The sequence below is a fragment of the Rattus norvegicus genome, chromosome 3, assembly GCF_021556685.1.
Source record: "Rattus norvegicus strain SHRSP/BbbUtx chromosome 3, alternate assembly SHRSP_T2T, whole genome shotgun sequence".
NCBI lineage: Eukaryota > Metazoa > Chordata > Mammalia > Rodentia > Muridae > Rattus > Rattus norvegicus.
The window spans coordinates 92,153,168-92,171,485 of record NC_141536.1 but is presented as its reverse complement, the minus strand read 5'-3'; the positions used below and the strand labels follow the sequence as shown (position 1 = coordinate 92,171,485).

Here is an 18,318-nt window from a genome sequence, read left to right as displayed (position 1 = left end):
CCCTCCCCCCATAGACTAGTTCACTGGGGGTTCAGTCTTAGCAGGACCCAGGGCTTCCCCTTCCACTGGTGCTCTTACTAGGATATTCATTGCTACCTATGGGGTCAGAGTCCAGGGTCAGTCCATGTATAGTCTTTAGGTAGTGGCTTAGTCCCTGGAAGCTCTGGTTGCTTGGCATTGTTGTACTTTTGGGGTCTCGAGCCCCTTAAAGCTCTTCCAGTTCTTTCTCTGATTCCTTCAACAGGGGACCTATTCTCAGTTCAGTGGTTTGCTGCTGGCATTCGCCTCTGTATTTGCTGTATTCTGGCTGTGTCTCTCAGGAGCGATCTACATCCGGCTCCTGTCGGTCTGCACTTCTTTGCTTCATCCATCTTGTCTAATTGGGTGGCTGTATAAGTATGGGCCACATGTGGGGCAGGCTCTGAATGGGTGTTCCTTCAGTCTCTGTTTTAATCTTTGCCTCTCCCTTCCCTGCCAAGGGTATTCTTTTTCCTCATTTAAAGAAGGAGTGAAGCATTCACATTTTGATCATCCGTCTTGAGTTTCGTTTGTTCTAGGGATCTAGGGTAATTCAAGCATTTGGGCTAATAGCCACTTATCAATGAGTGCATACCATGTATGTCTTTCTGTGATTGGGTTAGCTCACTCAGGATGATATTTTCCAGTTCCAACCATTTGCCTACGAATTTCATAAACTCGTTGTTTTTGATAGCTGAGTAATATTCCATTGTGTAGATGTACCACATTTTCTGTATCCATTCCTCTGTTGAAGGGCATCTGGGTTCTTTCCAGTTTCTGGCTATTATAAATAAGGCTGCGATGAACATAGTGGAGCACGTGTCTCTTTTATATGTTGAGGCATCTTTTGGGTATATGCCTAAGAGAGGTATAGCTGGATCCTCAGGCAGTTCAATGTCCAATTTTCTGAGGAACCTCCAGACTGATTTCCAGAATGGTTGTACCAGTCTGCAATCCCACCAACAATGGAGGAGTGTTCCTCTTTCTCCACATCCTCGCCAGCATCTGCTGTCACCTGAGTTTTTGATCTTAGCCAATCGCACTGGTGTGAGGTGAAATCTCAGGGTTGTTTTGATTTGCATTTCCCTTATGACTAAAGATGTTGAACATTTCTTTAGGTGTTTCTCAGCCATTCGGCATTCCTCAGCTGTGAATTCTTTGTTTAGCTCTGAACCCCATTTTTTAATAGGGTTATTTGTTTCCCTGCGGTCTAACTTCTTGAGTTCTTTGTATATTTTGGATATAAGGCCTCTATCTGTTGTAGGATTGGTAAAGATCTTTTCCCAATCTGTTGGTTGCCGTTTTGTCCTAACCACAGTGTCCTTTGCCTTACAGAAGCTTTGCAGTTTTATGAGATCCCATTTGTCGATTCTTGATCTTAGAGCATAAGCCATTGGTGTTGTGTTCAGGAAATTTTTTCCAGTGCCCATGTGTTCCAGATGCTTCCCTAGTATTTCTTCTATTAGTTTGAGTGTGTCTGGTTTGATGTGGAGGTCCTTGATCCACTTGGACTTAAGCTTTGTACAGGGTGATAAGCATGGATCGATCTGCATTCTTCTACATGTTGCCCTCCAGTTGAACCAGCACCATTTGCTGAAAATGCTATCTTTTTTCCATGTGATGGTTTTGGCTCCTTTGTCAAAAATCAAGTGACCATAGGTGTGTGGGTTCATTTCTGGGTCTTCAATTCTATTCCATTGGTCTATCTGTCTGTCTCTGTACCAATACCATGCAGTTTTTATCACTATTGCTCTGTAATACTGCTTGACTTCAGGGATAGTGATTCCCCCTGAAGTCCTTTTATTGTTGAGGATAGCTTTAGCTATCCTGGGTTTTTTGTTATTCCAGATGAATTTGCAAATTGTTCTGTCTAACTCTTTGAAGAATTGGATTGGTATTTTGATGGGGATTGCATTGAATCTGTAGATTGCTTTTGGTAAAATGGCCATTTTTACTATATTAATCCTGCCAATCCATGAGCATGGGAGATCTTTCCATCTTCTGAGTTCTTCTTCAATTTCTTTCCTCAGTGTCTTGAAGTTCTTATTGTACAGATCTTTTACTTGCTTGGTTAAAGTCACACCGAGGTACTTTATATTATTTGGGTCTATTATGAAGGGTGTCGTTTCCCTAATTTCTTTCTCGGCTTGTTTCTCTTTTGTATAGAGGAAGGCAACTGATTTATTTGAGTTAATTTTATACCCAGCCACTTTGCTGAAGTTGTTTATCAGCTTTAGTAGTTCTCTGGTGGAACTTTTGGGATCACTTAAATATACTATCATGTCATCTGCAAATAGTGATATTTTGACCTCTTCTTTTCCGATCTGTATCCCCTTGACCTCCTTTTGTTGTCTGATTGCTCTGGCTAGAACTTCAAGAACTATATTGAATAAGTAGGGAGAGAGTGGGCAGCCTTGTCTAGTCCCTGATTTTAGTGGGATTGCTTCAAGTTTCTCTCCATTTAGTTTAATGTTAGCAACTGGTTTGCTGTATATGGCTTTTACTATGTTTAGGTATGGGCCTTGAATTCCTATTCTTTCCAGGACTTTTATCATGAAGGGGTGTTGAATTTTGTCAAATGCTTTCTCAGCATCTAATGAAATGATCATGTGGTTCTGTTCTTTCAGTTTGTTTATATAATGGATCACGTTGATGGTTTTCCGTATATTAAACCATCCCTGCATGCCTGGGATGAAGCCTACTTGATCATGGTGGATGATTGTTTTGATGTGCTCTTGAATTCGGTTTGCCAGAATTTTATTGAGTATTTTTGCATCGATATTCATAAGGGAAATTGGTCTGAAGTTCTCTTTCTTTGTTGTGTCTTTGTGTGGTTTAGGTATAAGAGTAATTGTGGCTTCGTAGAAGGAATTTGGTAGGGCTCCATCTGTTTCAATTTTGTGGAATAGTTTGGATAATATTGGTATGAGGTCTTCTATGAAGGTTTGATAGAATTCTGCACTAAACCCGTCTGGACCTGGGCTCTTTTTGGTTGGGAGACCTTTAATGACTGCTTCTATTTCCTTAGGAGTTATGGGGTTGTTTAACTGGTTTATCTGTTCCTGATTTAACTTCGATACCTGGTATCTGTCTAGGAAATTGTCCATTTCCTGAAGATTTTCAAATTTTGTTGAATATAGGTTTTTATAGTAAGATCTGATGATTTTTTGAATTTCCTCTGAATCTGTAGTTATGTCTCCCTTTTCGTTTCTGATTTTGTTAATTTGGACGCACTCTCTGTGTCCTCTCGTTAGTCTGGCTAAGGGTTTATCTATCTTGTTGATTTTCTCAAAGAACCAACTTTTGGTTCTGTTGATTCTTTCTATGGTCCTTTTTGTTTCTACTTGGTTGATTTCAGCTCTGAGTTTGATTATTTCCTGCCTTCTACTCCTCCTGGGTGTATTTGCTTCTTTTTGTTCTAGAGCTTTTAGGTGTGCTGTCAAGCTGCTGACATATGCTCTTTCCTGTTTCTTTCTGCAGGCACTCAGCGCTATGAGTTTTCCTCTTAGCACAGCTTTCATTGTGTCCCATAAGTTTGAGTATGTTGTATCTTCATTTTCATTAAATTCTAAAAAGTTTTTAATTTCTTTCTTTATTTCTTCCTTGACCAGGTTATCATTGAGTAGAGCATTGTTCATATTCCACGTATATGTGGGCATTCTTCCCTTATTGTTATTGAAGACCAGTTTTAGGCCGCGGTGGTCCGATAGCACGCATGGGATTATTTCTATCCTTCTGTACCTGTTGAGGCCTGTTTTTTGACCAATTATATGGTCAATTTTGGAGAAAGTACCATGAGGAGCTGAGAAGAAGGTATATCCTTTTGCTTTAGGATAGAATGTTCTATAAATATCCGTTAAGTCCATTTGGCTCATGACTTCTCTTAGTCTGTCGACATCACTGTTTAATTTCTGTTTCCATGATCTGTCCATTGATGAGAGTGGGGTGTTGAAATCTCCCACTATTATTGTGTGAGGTGCAATGTGTGTTTTGAGCTTTAGTAAGGTTTCTTTTACGTATGTAGGTGCCCTTGTATTTGGGGCATAGATATTTAGGATTGAGAGTTCATCTTGGTGGATTTTTCCTTTGATGAATATGAAGTGTCCTTCCTTATCTTTTTTAATGACTTTTAGTTGGAAATTGATTTTATTTGATATTAGAATGGCTACTCCAGCTTGCTTCTTCTGACCATTTGCTTGGAAAGTTGTTTTCCAGCCTTTCACTCTGAGGTAGTGTCTGTCTTTGTCTCTGAGGTGTGTTTCCTGTAGGCAGCAGAATGCAGGGTCCTCGTTGCGTATCCAGTTTGTTAATCTATGTCTTTCTATTGGGGAGTTGAGGCCATTGATATTGAGAGATATTAAGGAATAGTGATTATTGTTTCCCTTTATATTCATATTTGGATGTGAGGTTATGTTTGTGTGCTTTCATTCTCTTTGTTTTGTTGCCAAGACGATTAGTTTCTTGCTTCTTCTAGGGTATAGCTTGCCTCCTTATGTTGGGCTTTACCATTTATTATCCTTTGTAGTGCTGGATTTGTAGAAAGATATTGTGTAAATTTGGTTTTGTCATGGAATATCTTGGTTTCTCCATCAATGTTAATTGAGAGTTTTGCTGGATACAGTAACCTGGGCTGGCATTTGTGTTCTCTTAGGGTCTGTATGACATCAGTCCAGGATCTTCTGGCCTTCATAGTTTCTGGCGAGAAGTCTGGTGTGATTCTGATAGGTATCCCTTTATATGTTACTTGACCTTTTTCCCTTACTGCTTTTAATATTCTTTCTTTATTTTGTGCGTTTGGTGTTTTGACAATTATGTGATGGGAGGTGTTTCTTTTCTGGTCCAATCTATTTGGAGTTCTGTAGGCTTCTTGTATGTCTATGGGTATCTCTTTTTTTAGGTTAGGGAAGTTTTCTTCTATGATTTTGTTGAAGATATTTACTGGTCCTTTGAGCTGGGAGTCTTCACTCTCTTCTATACCTATTATCCTTAGGTTTGATCTTCTCATTGAGTCCTGGATTTCCTGTATGTTTTGGACCAGTAGCTTTTTCCGCTTTACATTATCTTTGACAGTTGAGTCAATGATTTCTATGGAATCTTCTGCTCCTGAGATTCTCTCTTCCATCTCTTGTATTCTGTTGGTGAAGCTTGTATCTACAGCTCCTTGTCTCTTCTTTTGGTTTTCTATATCCAGGGTTGTTTCTGTGTGTTCTTTCTTGATTGCTTCTATTTCCATTTTTAATTCCTTCAACTGTTTGATTGTGTTTTCCTGGAATTCTTTCAGGGATTTTTGCGATTCCTCTCTGTAGGCTTCTACTTGTTTATTAATGTTTTCCTGTGTTTCCCTAAGTGTGTTCATGTCTTTCTTGAAGTCCTCCAGCGTCATGATCAAATATGATTTTGAAACTAGATCTTGCTTTTCTTGTGTGTTTGGATATTCCATGTTTGTTTTGGTGGGAGAATTGGGCTCCGATGATGGCATGTAGTCTTGGTTTCTGTTGCTTGGGTTCCTGCGCTGGCCTCTCGCCATCAGATTATCTCTAGTGTTACTTTGTTCTGCTATTTCTGACAGTGGCTAGACTGTCCTATAAGCCTGTGTGTCAGGAGTGCTGTAGACCTGTTTTCCTCTCTTTCAGTCAGTTATGGGGACAGTGTGTTCTGCTTTCGGGCGTGTAGTTTTTCCTCTCTACAGGTCTTCAGCTGTTCCTGTGGGCCTGTGTCTTGAGTTCACCAGGCAGCTTTCTTGCAGCAGAAAATTTGGTCTTACCTGTGGTCCCGAGGCTCAGGTTCGCTCGTGGGGTGCTGCCCAGGGGCTCTCTGCAGCAGCAGCAACCAGGAAGACCTGTGCCGCCCCTTCCCGGAGCTTCAGTGCACCAGGGTTCCAGATGGTCTTTGGCTTTTTCCTCTGGCGTCCGAGATGTGTGTGCAGGGAGCAGTCTCTTCTGGTTTCCCAGGCTTGTCTGCCTCTCTGAAGGTTTAGCTCTCCCTCCCACGGGATTTGGGTGCAGAGAACTGTTTATCCAGTCTGTTTCTTTCAGGTTCCGGAGGTGTCTCAGGCAGGTGTCCTGCCGCTCCTGGGCCCTCCCCCACGGGAGCCCAGAGGCCTTATACAGTTTCCTCTTGGGCCAGGGATGTGGGCAGGGGTGAGCAGTGTTGGTGGTCTCTTCCGCTCTGCAGCCTCAGGAGTGCCCACCTGACCAGGCGGTTGGGTCTCTCTCTCACCTGGTCTGGGAGCAGAGAGCTGCTGCGGGCCGGGATCCGCGGGTGTGGGACTTCCGATAAACACAGAACGTGCCTGGTCCTAGAGAAATTCTGCTTCCGTGTGTCCCAAGCTCAACAGGCAGCTTTCTTGCAGCAGAAAATTTGGTCTTACCTCTGGTCCCGAGGCTCAGGTTCGCTCGTGGGGTGCTGCCCAGGGGCTCTCTGCAGCGGCAGCAACCAGGAAGACCTGTGCCGCCCCTTCCCGGAGCTTCAGTGCACCAGGGTTCCAGATGGTCTTTGGCTTTTTCCTCTGGCGTCCGAGATGTGTGTGCAGGGAGCAGTCTCTTCTGTTTCCCAGGCTTGTCTCGCGGTTTGCTAATCTTATGAAACTCCGCAAGTATAAGCTTCACTTTGGACCCCTCAAATTAAAGGTCAATATGAACTGTTACATCTAAAGTAGCTTGAGTTAGGGCCAACCACCTGACCTCGCCTCCAGCACCTGTCTATGCGCTCACTGTGAGTTTTACAGTTTTAGCGTTTATAAACTGTCACCTAGAAATACATAGGATTGGTAGTTTTCAGAGCTATAGGCCCCAATTGATAAGTCTTGGGGTGTCAATAAACTATCCAAGTCTGACTGAGATTGGGGTCTGTGTGGTTTGCGAGGCGACTCCTGGACCTCCTTAACAAGAGATGACATAAATTTTCCCTGTAATGTTTTGTTTACTTCCACTATGAATCCATACCTAAACAAATTTTAAACAATGATGATCAGAATAAGAATGCTTGATTGGAATATAGCTTTATTCCAGTTTTCAAGTGAGTGAACTTTTCTGTGCAGTTTTAATAACTGGTATATTTTAGGAAATAAAAAATGGATTAAATACAGCTGATTATTCATTTGTGAGCACTGGTTTGGCGCCTACTGTAGGTCTTTAATGGTGACATTAAAGGGGTTCTCTAATGGTTTATTTCTTGATGTGACAAAGCAGGAAGTGCACATACTGAGTGAGGAAGCAACAGGACAGCGTGTGATCATGATACAGAGAGGCAGGTGATGTCCTCGGGTTTTGTAGATGCTGGAACCAATACTAACAGGAATCCCTCAAAACCATCCACAGTGAGCTGTTGTGTGGCTGAAGGATGCTGTGGCCAGAGCAAGGCAGTGATAAAATGGATTTCTATCAATATTTCACATACATGTGTGTGTGTGTGTGTGTGTGTGCGTGCTCACGCATGTATGTATACAGTCACAATAGCTCAACATTTTATAAATAAATCAATTTACATATCATGTTAATGAGAGCAAAGTATTCCATGTGTTAGTAGAATCTTTTCTTCTGAAAAATATTTAGCTTGGTCTATTAATGGAAGCCTAATATTTTGTCCAACTTTGATATGCCATTATACAGACTCCAGTGTGTCTCTTCTGGAAATGGGCCACATGACCATTCTCTTGAGTTAGCTGTGTCTATTTTGTTAGTTTCATTAATTAATTATTTGTTTACTTTACTTCCTGATTGAAGCCTCCTCTCAGTCCCCCTTACAGACCCCCTCAATACCTCCCTCCTCTTCTCCTCTGTGAAGGGAGAGGACCCCACCCTGGCACGTCAAGTCACTACAGGACTAGGTGCATTCTCTCCCACTGAGTCCAGAAAAGGTAGCCCAGTTAGAGGAATGGGATTCACAGGCAGGCCACAGATTTAGGGACAGCCCCTGCTGCAGTTGTTGGTAGACCTTCATGAAGACTGAACTTCTGCTACATATTTGCGGGGGTGTGGGGCTAGGTCTAGCCCATGCTTGCTCTTTGCTTGGTGGTTTGGGAACCCCCCCAAAGGGTCCAGGTTAGTTGACTAGATTAGTCTTCTTGGGGAGTACCCATCTCCTTTGAGTCCCTCACTTCTCCCAACTCTTCCACAAGACATCTTGAGCTCTCCCTACTGTTTGACTGTGGATTTCTGTATTTTTCCATAGGCTGCTAGGTCAAACTCCCAGAGGACAGTTATGATGGCCTCCTGTCTTCTAGTTTAACAGTATATTAAGAGTGTCCAAGATTGACTTTTACCCATGGGATGGGTCTCAATTTGGGCCAGTCATTGGTTGGCCATTCCCCCAATCTTTTCTTCATCATTGTCCCTGAACACCTTGTAGGCGGGGCACATTTTGGATTGGTTGATGTCCTTATTCTTCCACTGGGAGTCCTCTGTTTAAACCCTTTGTTAACCAGTATTTCCACACAGCTGGGGCTTTGCTGTAGATGATCATGCACCAAAGTGTCTCAGTCAGCAAAGAAACATTCATCTCTGTTTGAGAGGATTTTCTTGCCAAATGAATGCCACTGTGTTTTAATTATTTGGGCAAAAGTAATTCAGGTGGTGAGCAAAGTGGCACATTCTCTAATGTCGGAATGCTTGATGAATCAGGACACATTGTTCCTCGAGCAGAGCATTCAAAGCAATGGGCAGTTCACACTCTCTGCCAGGATAGTTGTTCAAATTTGCCAGTCTCTCTAAATACTTTTGAATTCCTCGACTAAGGTGAGCACTTTCAACATAAGGTGCTAAGATGTTATCTGTGGATAACTTATAATTACAATTAAAGATACAAAATAAGATAAAAAGGAATAAATGTAGAAATGTGTTAACTTCGGGTGTTTAGAAAAAGTCAGACCCCTTTTAAGGGCATTGCCCTCACATCTTACATCAAGCAGAATGAGCTAATTATGAGATGTATGCGTCAAAGATTTCAATTTCAGGCTTGACTTTACTTTGAAGATTAATTCTTTACTTTATCGTCTTTACAGGCAGTTCAGCGGACAGCCAATCTGAATGTTACTCATTGTTCAGTGATGTATGAAGTATAGTTAATCGATGTGAAGAGAGTAATATTAAACTATTATCAGCAGCCTCAGATGTCCTAAATATCTCAGAAGAAGGGTCAGGAGGTAACATCGCTGGTAATTATGAGAAACAATGTGTTTAATTCATTCTTTCCATCAAAGCTCTCCAGCAATCCAAGATTCCCTTTGTCATAAAATAGAAACATACAGCAGGTGATCTATCTCCAGTGGTAGAGAAATGTGTGATGTCTGAGATGGTTTTATTTGAACCCAGGGTAACTTTCAACTACAGATCAACGATTTCTTAGTACTTCAGAGAACTGTGTTTCTTAACCCAAAATATGTAAGGATAATTATTACAACAATTAAACAATTTAAAAGCTAACTCTAATAAGCACGTTGTGAGTTCATTTATTTCTAGGCACACTAGTAAAACTCAAAAATGCTTGTTGAAAATACAGACAGCTGTTTAAGTTTCAGCCACTCATTTCTGAGTTACTCTTCTGTGAGTGTTTAGATGAAAACAAGAGAACAATTTAAGCATTTGATATAGGAACTAAATAAAACTTTGCATATGTTTTTATCTTCAGATAGGGCCCTTTATATAAATATATGTTTACTCCAGAAAACACAAAGGATGGAGAAGAGACTCATCCATAAAACCTGGAAAGTGTCTGCAGGGTGAGTGTGAACAGGTTATTGCTCTTACTGTAATTTCCATCCAGGTGAGATTTCCGGGCCAATCACCAGGGACCTGATGTTTTTCTTGTCTCCATTCCTTAGAACTCTGAGTCGCACAGGGACATGCTGCTCTGGTGTCTTACTTACTGGCCTCTTCATGGGAGAGCTGTTTGGGTTCAGTAGGCCTTCTATTGGCCAGTCAAATTCCTTCGGGAAGACATGAAAAATATAAAAGTAACAAATAATATGGGTGGTTGTGTCTCTAACTGTTCTGTTAATTCTGCAGACACTTATAGGATATCTGAGCTACTCCAAAGAGTTCTAGGTTTGGGTTGGTTGTTTTGGTTATTACTTGTTTGTTTCACATAAGAAAGAACTTTAGGGATTTTTCTTAATTTAAAATTGATCAGTTTTAAAAGTATCTAATAGTTTATTTAAAAATTGATCATTTTTTAAGTATCAAAGGAAAGAAACACTCTAGAAAGTGGAAAGAAACATTCTAGAAAATGTGCTGGTTCGACTGAAGGTCAGCATGTAGCAGAATGCAAATTGACCCATTCTCATCTCCTTGTACAAAGCTCAAGTCCAAGTGAATCAAAGAGCTCCACATAAACCAGATACACTGAAACTAATAGAAGAGAATGTGGGGAAGAGCCTCGAACAAATAGGCACAGGGGAAAATTCCCTGAACAGAAAACCAATGGATTATGCTCTAAGATCAAGAATACACAAATGGGACCTCACAAAACTGCAAAGCTTCTGTAAGACGAAGGACACTGCTCATAGGACAAAACGGCAACCAACAGATTAGGAAAAGATCTTTACCAATCCTATGTTCAATAGAGGGCTAATATCCAATATGTACAAAGAACTCAAAAGGTTAGACTCCAGAGAATCAAATAATACTATTAAAATTGGGGTACAGAGCTAAACAGAGAATTCTCAATTGAGGAATATCAAATGGCTGAAAAGTACCTAAACAAATGTTCAACATCCTTAGTCATCAGGGAAATGCAAATCAAAACAACCCTGAGATTCTACCTCACACCAGTCAGAATGGCTAAGATCAAAAACTCAGATGACAGCAGATGCTGGCGAGGATATGGAGGAATAGGAACACCCCTCCATTTTTGATGGGATTGCAAGTTGGTACAACCACTGTGGAAATCAATCTGGAGGTTCCTCAGAAAATTGGACATAGTACTATCTGAGGACCCAGCTATATAACACTCCTGGGCATATACCCAAAAGATGCTCCAACATGTTTCAAGGACACGTGCTCCACTATGTTCATAGCAGCCTTATTTATAACAGCCAGAAGCTGGAAAGAACCCAGGTGTCCTTCAATAGAGGAATGGGTACAGAAAACGTGGTACATTTACACAATGGAGTACTACTCAGCTATTAAAATCAATGATTACATGAAATTCTTAGGCAATTATGTTTTTTTTTATTGCTCTGTAGTATAGCTTGAGGTAGGGATGGTGATTCATCCAGAAGTTCTTTTATTGTTGAGAATGGTTTTTAATATCCTGAGGTTGTTTGTTTGTTTGTTTGTTTGTTTGTTTTTTCAGATAAATTTGAGAATTGCTCTTTCTCTGTGAAGAATTGGGATTCTGATGGGGATTGCATTGAATATGTAGATTGCTTTAGGTAAGTGACCATTTTTACTATACTAATCCTGCATGGGTATGGGAGATCCTTCTGTCTTCTGAGATCTTCAATTTCTCTCTTCAGAGACTTGAAGTTCTTGCCATACAGTTCTTTCACTTGCTTGGTTAGTGTCACACCGAGATATTTCGTATTATTTGTGACTACTGCAAAGGGTCTTGTTTCCCTAATTTCTTTATCAGCTTGTTTATCCATTGAGTAGAGGAAAGCTACTGATTTGATTGAGTTAATTTTGTATCTAGCTGAAGTTGTTTAACAGCTGTAGGAGTTCTTGGGAGGAATTTTTTGGGTCACTTATGTATACTATTATATCATCTGCAAATATTGATATCTTGATTTCCTCTTTTCCAATTTGTATCCCTTTGATCTCGTTTTGTTGCTCAATAGCTCTGGCTAGAACTTCAAGTACCATATTAAATAGATATGAGGAGAGAGAGCTGCCTTGTCTTGTCCCAATTTTAATGGGATTGCTTCAAATTTCTCTCCATTTAGTTTGATGTTGGCTACTGGCTTGCTGTATATTACTTTTACTATATTTAGGTATGAACATTGAATTCCTATTCTTTTCAATACCTTTAGCATGAAGGGGTGTTGAATTTTGTCAAAGGCTTTTTCAGCATCTAATGAGATGATCATGTGATTTTTTTTCTTTGCATTTGTTTATATAGAGGATTACGTTGATGGATTTCCACATATTGAACCTCTGGGATGAAGCCTGCTGGTTCATGGTGAATGATTGCTCTGATGTGTTCTTGGATTCAGTTTGCAAGATTTATTGAGTACTTTTGCTTCAATATTCATGAGGGAAATTGATCTGAAGTTCTCTTTCTTTGTTTAGTCTTTGTGCTTTGGTGTTAGTGTAACTGTGACTTCATAAATGTATTAGGTAGTGTACCTTCTGTTTCTATTTTATGAAATACTTTGAGAAGTATGGATATTAGGTCTTCTTTGAAGGTCTGATAGAATTCTGCACTAAAACCATCTGGTCCTGGGGAGTTTTTGTTGGGAGACTTTTTATTACTGCTTCTTAGGGGTTATGGGACAGTTTAGATCGTTAATCTGATCCTGATTTAACTTTGGTACATGGTATCTGTCTAGAAAACCATCCAGTTCATCTAGATTTTCCAGTTTTGTTGAGTATAGGCTTTTGTAGTTGGATCTGATATTTTTTTTAATTTCTCCAGTTTCTGTTGTTATGTCTCCCTTTTCATTTCTGATTTTGTTAATTTGGATAATCTCTCTGTGCCCACTGGTTAATCTGACTAAGGGTTTATCTATCTTGTTTGATTTTTCTCAAAGAATCAGCTCCTTGTTTTGTTGATTCTTTGTATAGTTCCCTTTGTTTCTACTTGATTGCTTTCAGTCCTGGGTTTAATTATTTTCTGCTACTCCTCTTCGGTGTATTTGCCTTTTTTTTTTTGTTCTAGAGCTTTCTCTCCAGTTTCTTTTTGAAAGCACTTAGAACTATGAGTTTTCTTCTTAGCACTGCTTTCATTGTGTCCCATCAGTTTGGGTATGTTGTGCCTTCATTTTCATTAAATTCTAAAAAGGCTTCAATTTCTTTATTTCTTCCTTAATCAAGTTATCATTGAGTAGAGCACTGTTTAGCTTCCATGTGTATGTGGGCTTTCTGTTGTTTTTGTTGATATTGAAGACCAGCCTTAGTCTGTGGTGATCTTATAGGCTACATCGAGAATTATTTCAATCTTCTTGTATCTGTTAAGGCTTGTTTTGTATCTGATAATATGGTCAGTTTTGGAGAAGATATTGTGAGGTGCTGAGAAGAAAGTATATTCTTTTATTTTAGCATGAAATGTTTTGTAGATATTTGTCAAGACCATTTAGTTCATAACATCTGTTAGTTTCAATGTGTCTCTGCTTAGTTTCTGTTTCCATGATCTGTCCATTGGTAAGAGTGTGGTGTTAAAGTTTCCTATTATTGTGTGAGGTTCAATGTGATTCAAGCTTCAGTAATGTTTCTTTTACATATGCGGGTGCCCTTGCAATTGGGACATAGATGTTCATAATGGAGAGTTTCTCTTGGTGGATTTTTCCTTTGACGTATATGTAATGTCCTTCCCCATCTTTTTTGATAAATTTTTATTGAAAGTGTATTTTATTGGGTACTAGAATTGCTACTCCAGTTTGTTTCTTGGAGACATTTGACTGGAAAATTTTTTTCCAGTCTTTTACTTTGAGGTAATGTCTGTCTTTGTCACTGAAATGTGTTTCCTTATGCAGCAAAATGCTGGGTCCTGTTTTTGTATCATCCTGCTAGTCTATGTCTTTTTAATTGGGGAATTAAGTCCATTGATTTTGAGAGATATTGAATACCAATGATTATTGATTCTTGTTATATTTGTTGTTAGGGTTGGTATTATGCTTGTGTGGTTCTCTTCTTTTGGGTTTATTGTGAAAAGATTATTTTCTTGCTTATTCTTAAGTGTAGTTTCCCTCCTTATATTGAAGTTTCCCTTCTATTGTCCTCTGTAGGGCTGCATTTGTGGAAAGATATTGTGTAAATTTGGTTTTGCCATGGCATATCTTGGTTTCTCCCTCCATGGTAATTGAGAGTTTTGCTGGATATAACAGTCTTGGATGGCATTTTTGTTCTCTTAGCGTCTGTATGACATCTGCCCAAGATCTTCTGGTTTTTATAGTCTCTGTTTAGAAGTCTGGTGTAATTCTGATGGGTCTCCCTTTATATATTATTTTACCTTTACCCTTACCACTTTCAATTGTCTTTGTTCTGTGCATTTGGTGTTTTAATTATTTTGTGACACGAGGGATTTCTTTTCTGATCTTATCTGTTTGGTGTTCTGCAGGCTTCTTGTATGTTTATGTGCATCTCTTTCTTTAGGTTAGGGAAGTTTTCTTCTGTAATTTTGTTGAACTGGCCCTTTGAGTTGGGAACCTTCCCTCTCTTCTGTACCTATTATTCTTAGGTTCAGTCTTTTCATTGTGTCCTAGATTTCTTGAATGTCTTGAGTTAGGAGATTTTTGCTTTTTGTGTTTTCTTTGACTGTTGTGTCAATGTCTTGTAGGATTTCTTCTATGCCTGAGATTCTCTCTTCTATCTCTTGTATTCTGTTGGTGATGCTTGCATTTGTGACTCCTGATCTCTTTCCTAGATCTCCAGGGTTGTTTCAGTTTGTGCTTTTTTTAATGTTTCTGTTTCCATTTTTAGATCCTGAATGGTTTTGTTCAATTTCTTAACCCATTTGATTGTGTTTTCCTGTATTTCTTTAAGAGATTTGTTTCCTCTCTAAGGGCTTCTACTTGTTTACATATATTCTCCTGTATTTCTTTAAGTGAGTTATTTATGTTCTTCTTGAAGTCCTCTATCACAATCATGAGATGGGATTTTAGGTCTGAATCTTGCTTTCCTGGTGTATTATGGTATCCAGGGCTAGATGTGGTAGGAGAACTGGGTTCTGATGTTGTCGAGTTGCATTGGTTTCTGATGTTTATGTTCTTTTGCTTCCCTTTCTTGTTATCTCTAGTGCTAACTGCTCTTACTGTCTCTGACTGAAGCCTGTCCCTCCTGTGATTCTGGTTGTGTCAGAATTCCTCAGAGTCCTGCTGTCTCTGTGATCCTGTGATTCTAGGTCCCTGTAATCCTAAAATCCTGTTGTGTCAGAGCTCCTGCGAGTCAAGCTTTCTCTGGATTTTGCAGACAAGGGTGGCAAGCCAGAGCCCTGGGTTTGCATGGGAATTAGATACAAGCCAGAAGGAACTCATGCCTCTGGCTGGGCGGGGGTTTGTGTTTCCCTGGTTCCTGTGGGGGTCCCATTTATGCCAGGTGTTTGGAAAGATGTTGTGGCCTCAACTGTGATTTTGAGTGTATCAGAGCTCCAGTTATCCTGGGTGTGTCCAATCTCCTAGGAGTCAAACTTCCTCTGAGATCCTATGATCCTGTGACCCTGGGCATGTCATAGCACCTGTGATCCTGGGTGTTTTAGAGTACCTAGGAGTAGGGCTTCCTCTGGGTGTTGTAGGAGTGGGTGCAGAGCCAGTGTGTCACATCTGCACTGGGTGCAGGTTCAAACTGGAAGGCTTGCATTTCTTGTTAACTAGAATTTAGTTTTGTGTTGGGAGGGCACTATGGTTATGAATATTGGGTGTGCAATAGTGTGCTAGAGATCAGAGAACAATTTTCCAGGGCCAGCTCAGTTCTCTCCTTGTACCACATGTGTTCGAGGGATGGAACTCTGGTCATTAGGCAAATAATTTTACCCAGTGAGCCAGCTCACCAGCCCTTCTGAACTCTTCCTGACTCCTGTCTAACATACTACTTTTGTCCAAAAATTTTGAGTTTTTCACTGTTATTTATAATATTCCTTTATTTACAGTATCCCTTCATTATATATATTATATGTACAATAAATTGTACATATTTATTAAAGGGATATTTGAAATAAACCTTTATTATATTTATATAGTACATAATGATTATATAATCAGAGATATATTTTTCCTTTTATTCTTAATATTATTTCATTTTATCCAAATGTTCTTAGTAAGTGTATCTGTGTATATATTTTTATTAATATTTTCAGAGAACACATTTTTTGTTTGATGTCTCTATATACATATCTATCTAGTCTAGTCTGTCAGTTTTTGTTTTATAACTTAGTATTTTATTTCCTTCTTCCTAATTTTGCATTTTATTATGGTATTGTGGTCAAACAATATGTATGATCACATGTATGTATGTATGCTAGGAATATCCGCTACCACTGAGCTGCCTCTCCTGCCCAGCCTTCTACCTAACTTCTAATGGTTCATTCAAACTCTTACTCTCCTAACTCCGTAAATGGATTGCTGTTCTCATTAGTTTTTAGTTTCTTTTGCTTTTTAATTATAGGCCAATGAAGAGACTGTAAAAAAATTTAAAAAATAGACAATTTCTGAGGAGAAACACAGGAGTCTTTTCTGGTTTCTACACACACCACACACACACACACACACACACACACACCACAAACACATGTCACATACACATGTCACACATATTAATTTTACATTGACATTTGGGTGTAAAATTACTGACATTTCTCACCCCTTTTCAACATGGAAGGGCAAAACAAGAGAATTGATTCTTTTCATATTTAGCCTGTGTGTTTGTCATTTTACAGAATGAAGGCGTGAACTAGGTGTTCTTCAGTACCTCCCTGAGGGTGATTGAATGAAAATGGCTCACATAGAGTTTGAATACTTGTTTCCCATTTGGGAGGAACTCTTTGGGAGAGATAGGGAGGTATGGTCTTGTTGAAGAAGATATGTTTGAGGTTTCAAAAGTCCATGCCTTTTCTTGTTAACACTCAATCTTGCTTTCTGGTTATGGATCAAGATATGAACTATCAGCTGTTCCTTTGGTCTGCCATTATGAACTCTTGTCCCTCTGAAACATAAACCAAATTAAATACTTTCTTTTATAAGTTGCTCTGGTTATGGTGCTGTATCACAGCAACATAAAAGCGATTAAGAGACCATATAAACTATATTTCTGGGGAACAAATCTGAGCTGTGATAGTTAAGCCCTTTGGTGGTTTTGCTATATTTAGTGTTCAATTTGCTTCTGACAGTGGTGGCTACTGTGAATATTTGCTCTGCTCCATGGATGCAGTGCTACCTTCAAATGGGGTCTTGAATTTCTAGGTAAGAGGAAGAAACTCAAAAGAGCTCTCTGCTTCAGTGAAACTGTCAGACATGAAAAATTCACTTTCCAAATATCTTCACTAGCAACATCAACTCTTCCTTTTATGATATTTTGATTATTGGGAGGGTAAGATGGCTCAGCAGGTAAAAGTGGTTGTCACCAAGGCTGAGGACCTGAATTCAATCCCTAGGACCTATTTGGTGAAAAGAAGAGAATTGACTACCACAAGTTGTCCTCTGACCTTCATAGGAATAATGTGGCCTACACACACACACACACACACACACACACACACACACACACCTCACAAATATGTGTAATAAAAATATTAAACTATCTTAATTCTTGTCCTCATAGGCTGCTTTCTTCTTTGTTTGATTTTTGGTTTTTGTTTGGTTTTCTGAGACAAGTTATCACTATGTAATCCTGACCGATCTGGTACTATCTAGGTAGCCTAGGATGGTCTTAAATTTATAATCTTCCTGCCTCAGTTTCCCAAGTGCTGGTATCAGAGAGCTTTGCCATCATGACTAGTTTCCCATTCAAGACTTTGTCCTTCATGCAAACAGTGAAACATAGCCTCAGGATAATGAAGGACAACAAAAACATGGATAATTAAACTGGCTGAGGCTGCTTCTCCCCCTCCATTTTCTCAGTTGGGATTCTGATCTTCCCACTTATTTCTTTATTGGTCTTCTCTGTGTTCATGCCACTCCACAGCACAGCTGCATTGTCAGGAGACCCTTGGAGGGCCCTGGTGCTCCCTTCAGTGGATAATTCCCCTTTCTTTTTCATTTATGTTTCACACAGAGATGTGTCAATTCTGAAGTCAGCTCTTAACCAACAACTTCAGCTCCTTGATTGTATTGGCCCTATTTTGTCTACTTGTTAGTGGTGAATAACTAAACCTTTGATTTCCTTGTTTGTTCATGTTCAAGGTTGTGTTTCTCCCCTTTTCCTTTCTTTAAAACAGTTTCTAAGTTTGCATGAAATTTCAAAAGACTAAATCATTGTTAAAAGGTTCCTGGTCCAGATGTGGATGCAGTGTCCTGTTATGTGTCTTCATATCCCTATTGTACATGCATTTTATCACCTTTGGTCAATGAAAAAATTATAATTTTAACTTCCTTCTATCATTGGCCTATCTGAAGAGATGTGTTTTAATTTAGTAAAGATGATTATCTTGTAATATATTCCAAAAATCTTAAGCCTCTTTAAACTCGCTAATTCTGATGATTTTATCCCGGAA

The 18,318-nt window shown here is 39.5% G+C and overlaps 1 pseudogene across 1 annotated transcript in view; it reads right to left on the bottom strand.

Annotated features, from left to right (window-relative positions):
- The window catches only part of Dcdc1-ps1 (doublecortin domain containing 1, pseudogene 1), a 411,937-nt pseudogene that overhangs the window by 63,422 nt on the left and 330,197 nt on the right, over nucleotides 1-18,318 (bottom strand). The window contains 1 exon segment of the transcript NR_175340.2: nucleotides 9,765-9,943. The product of NR_175340.2 is annotated as a doublecortin domain containing 1, pseudogene 1 (transcript).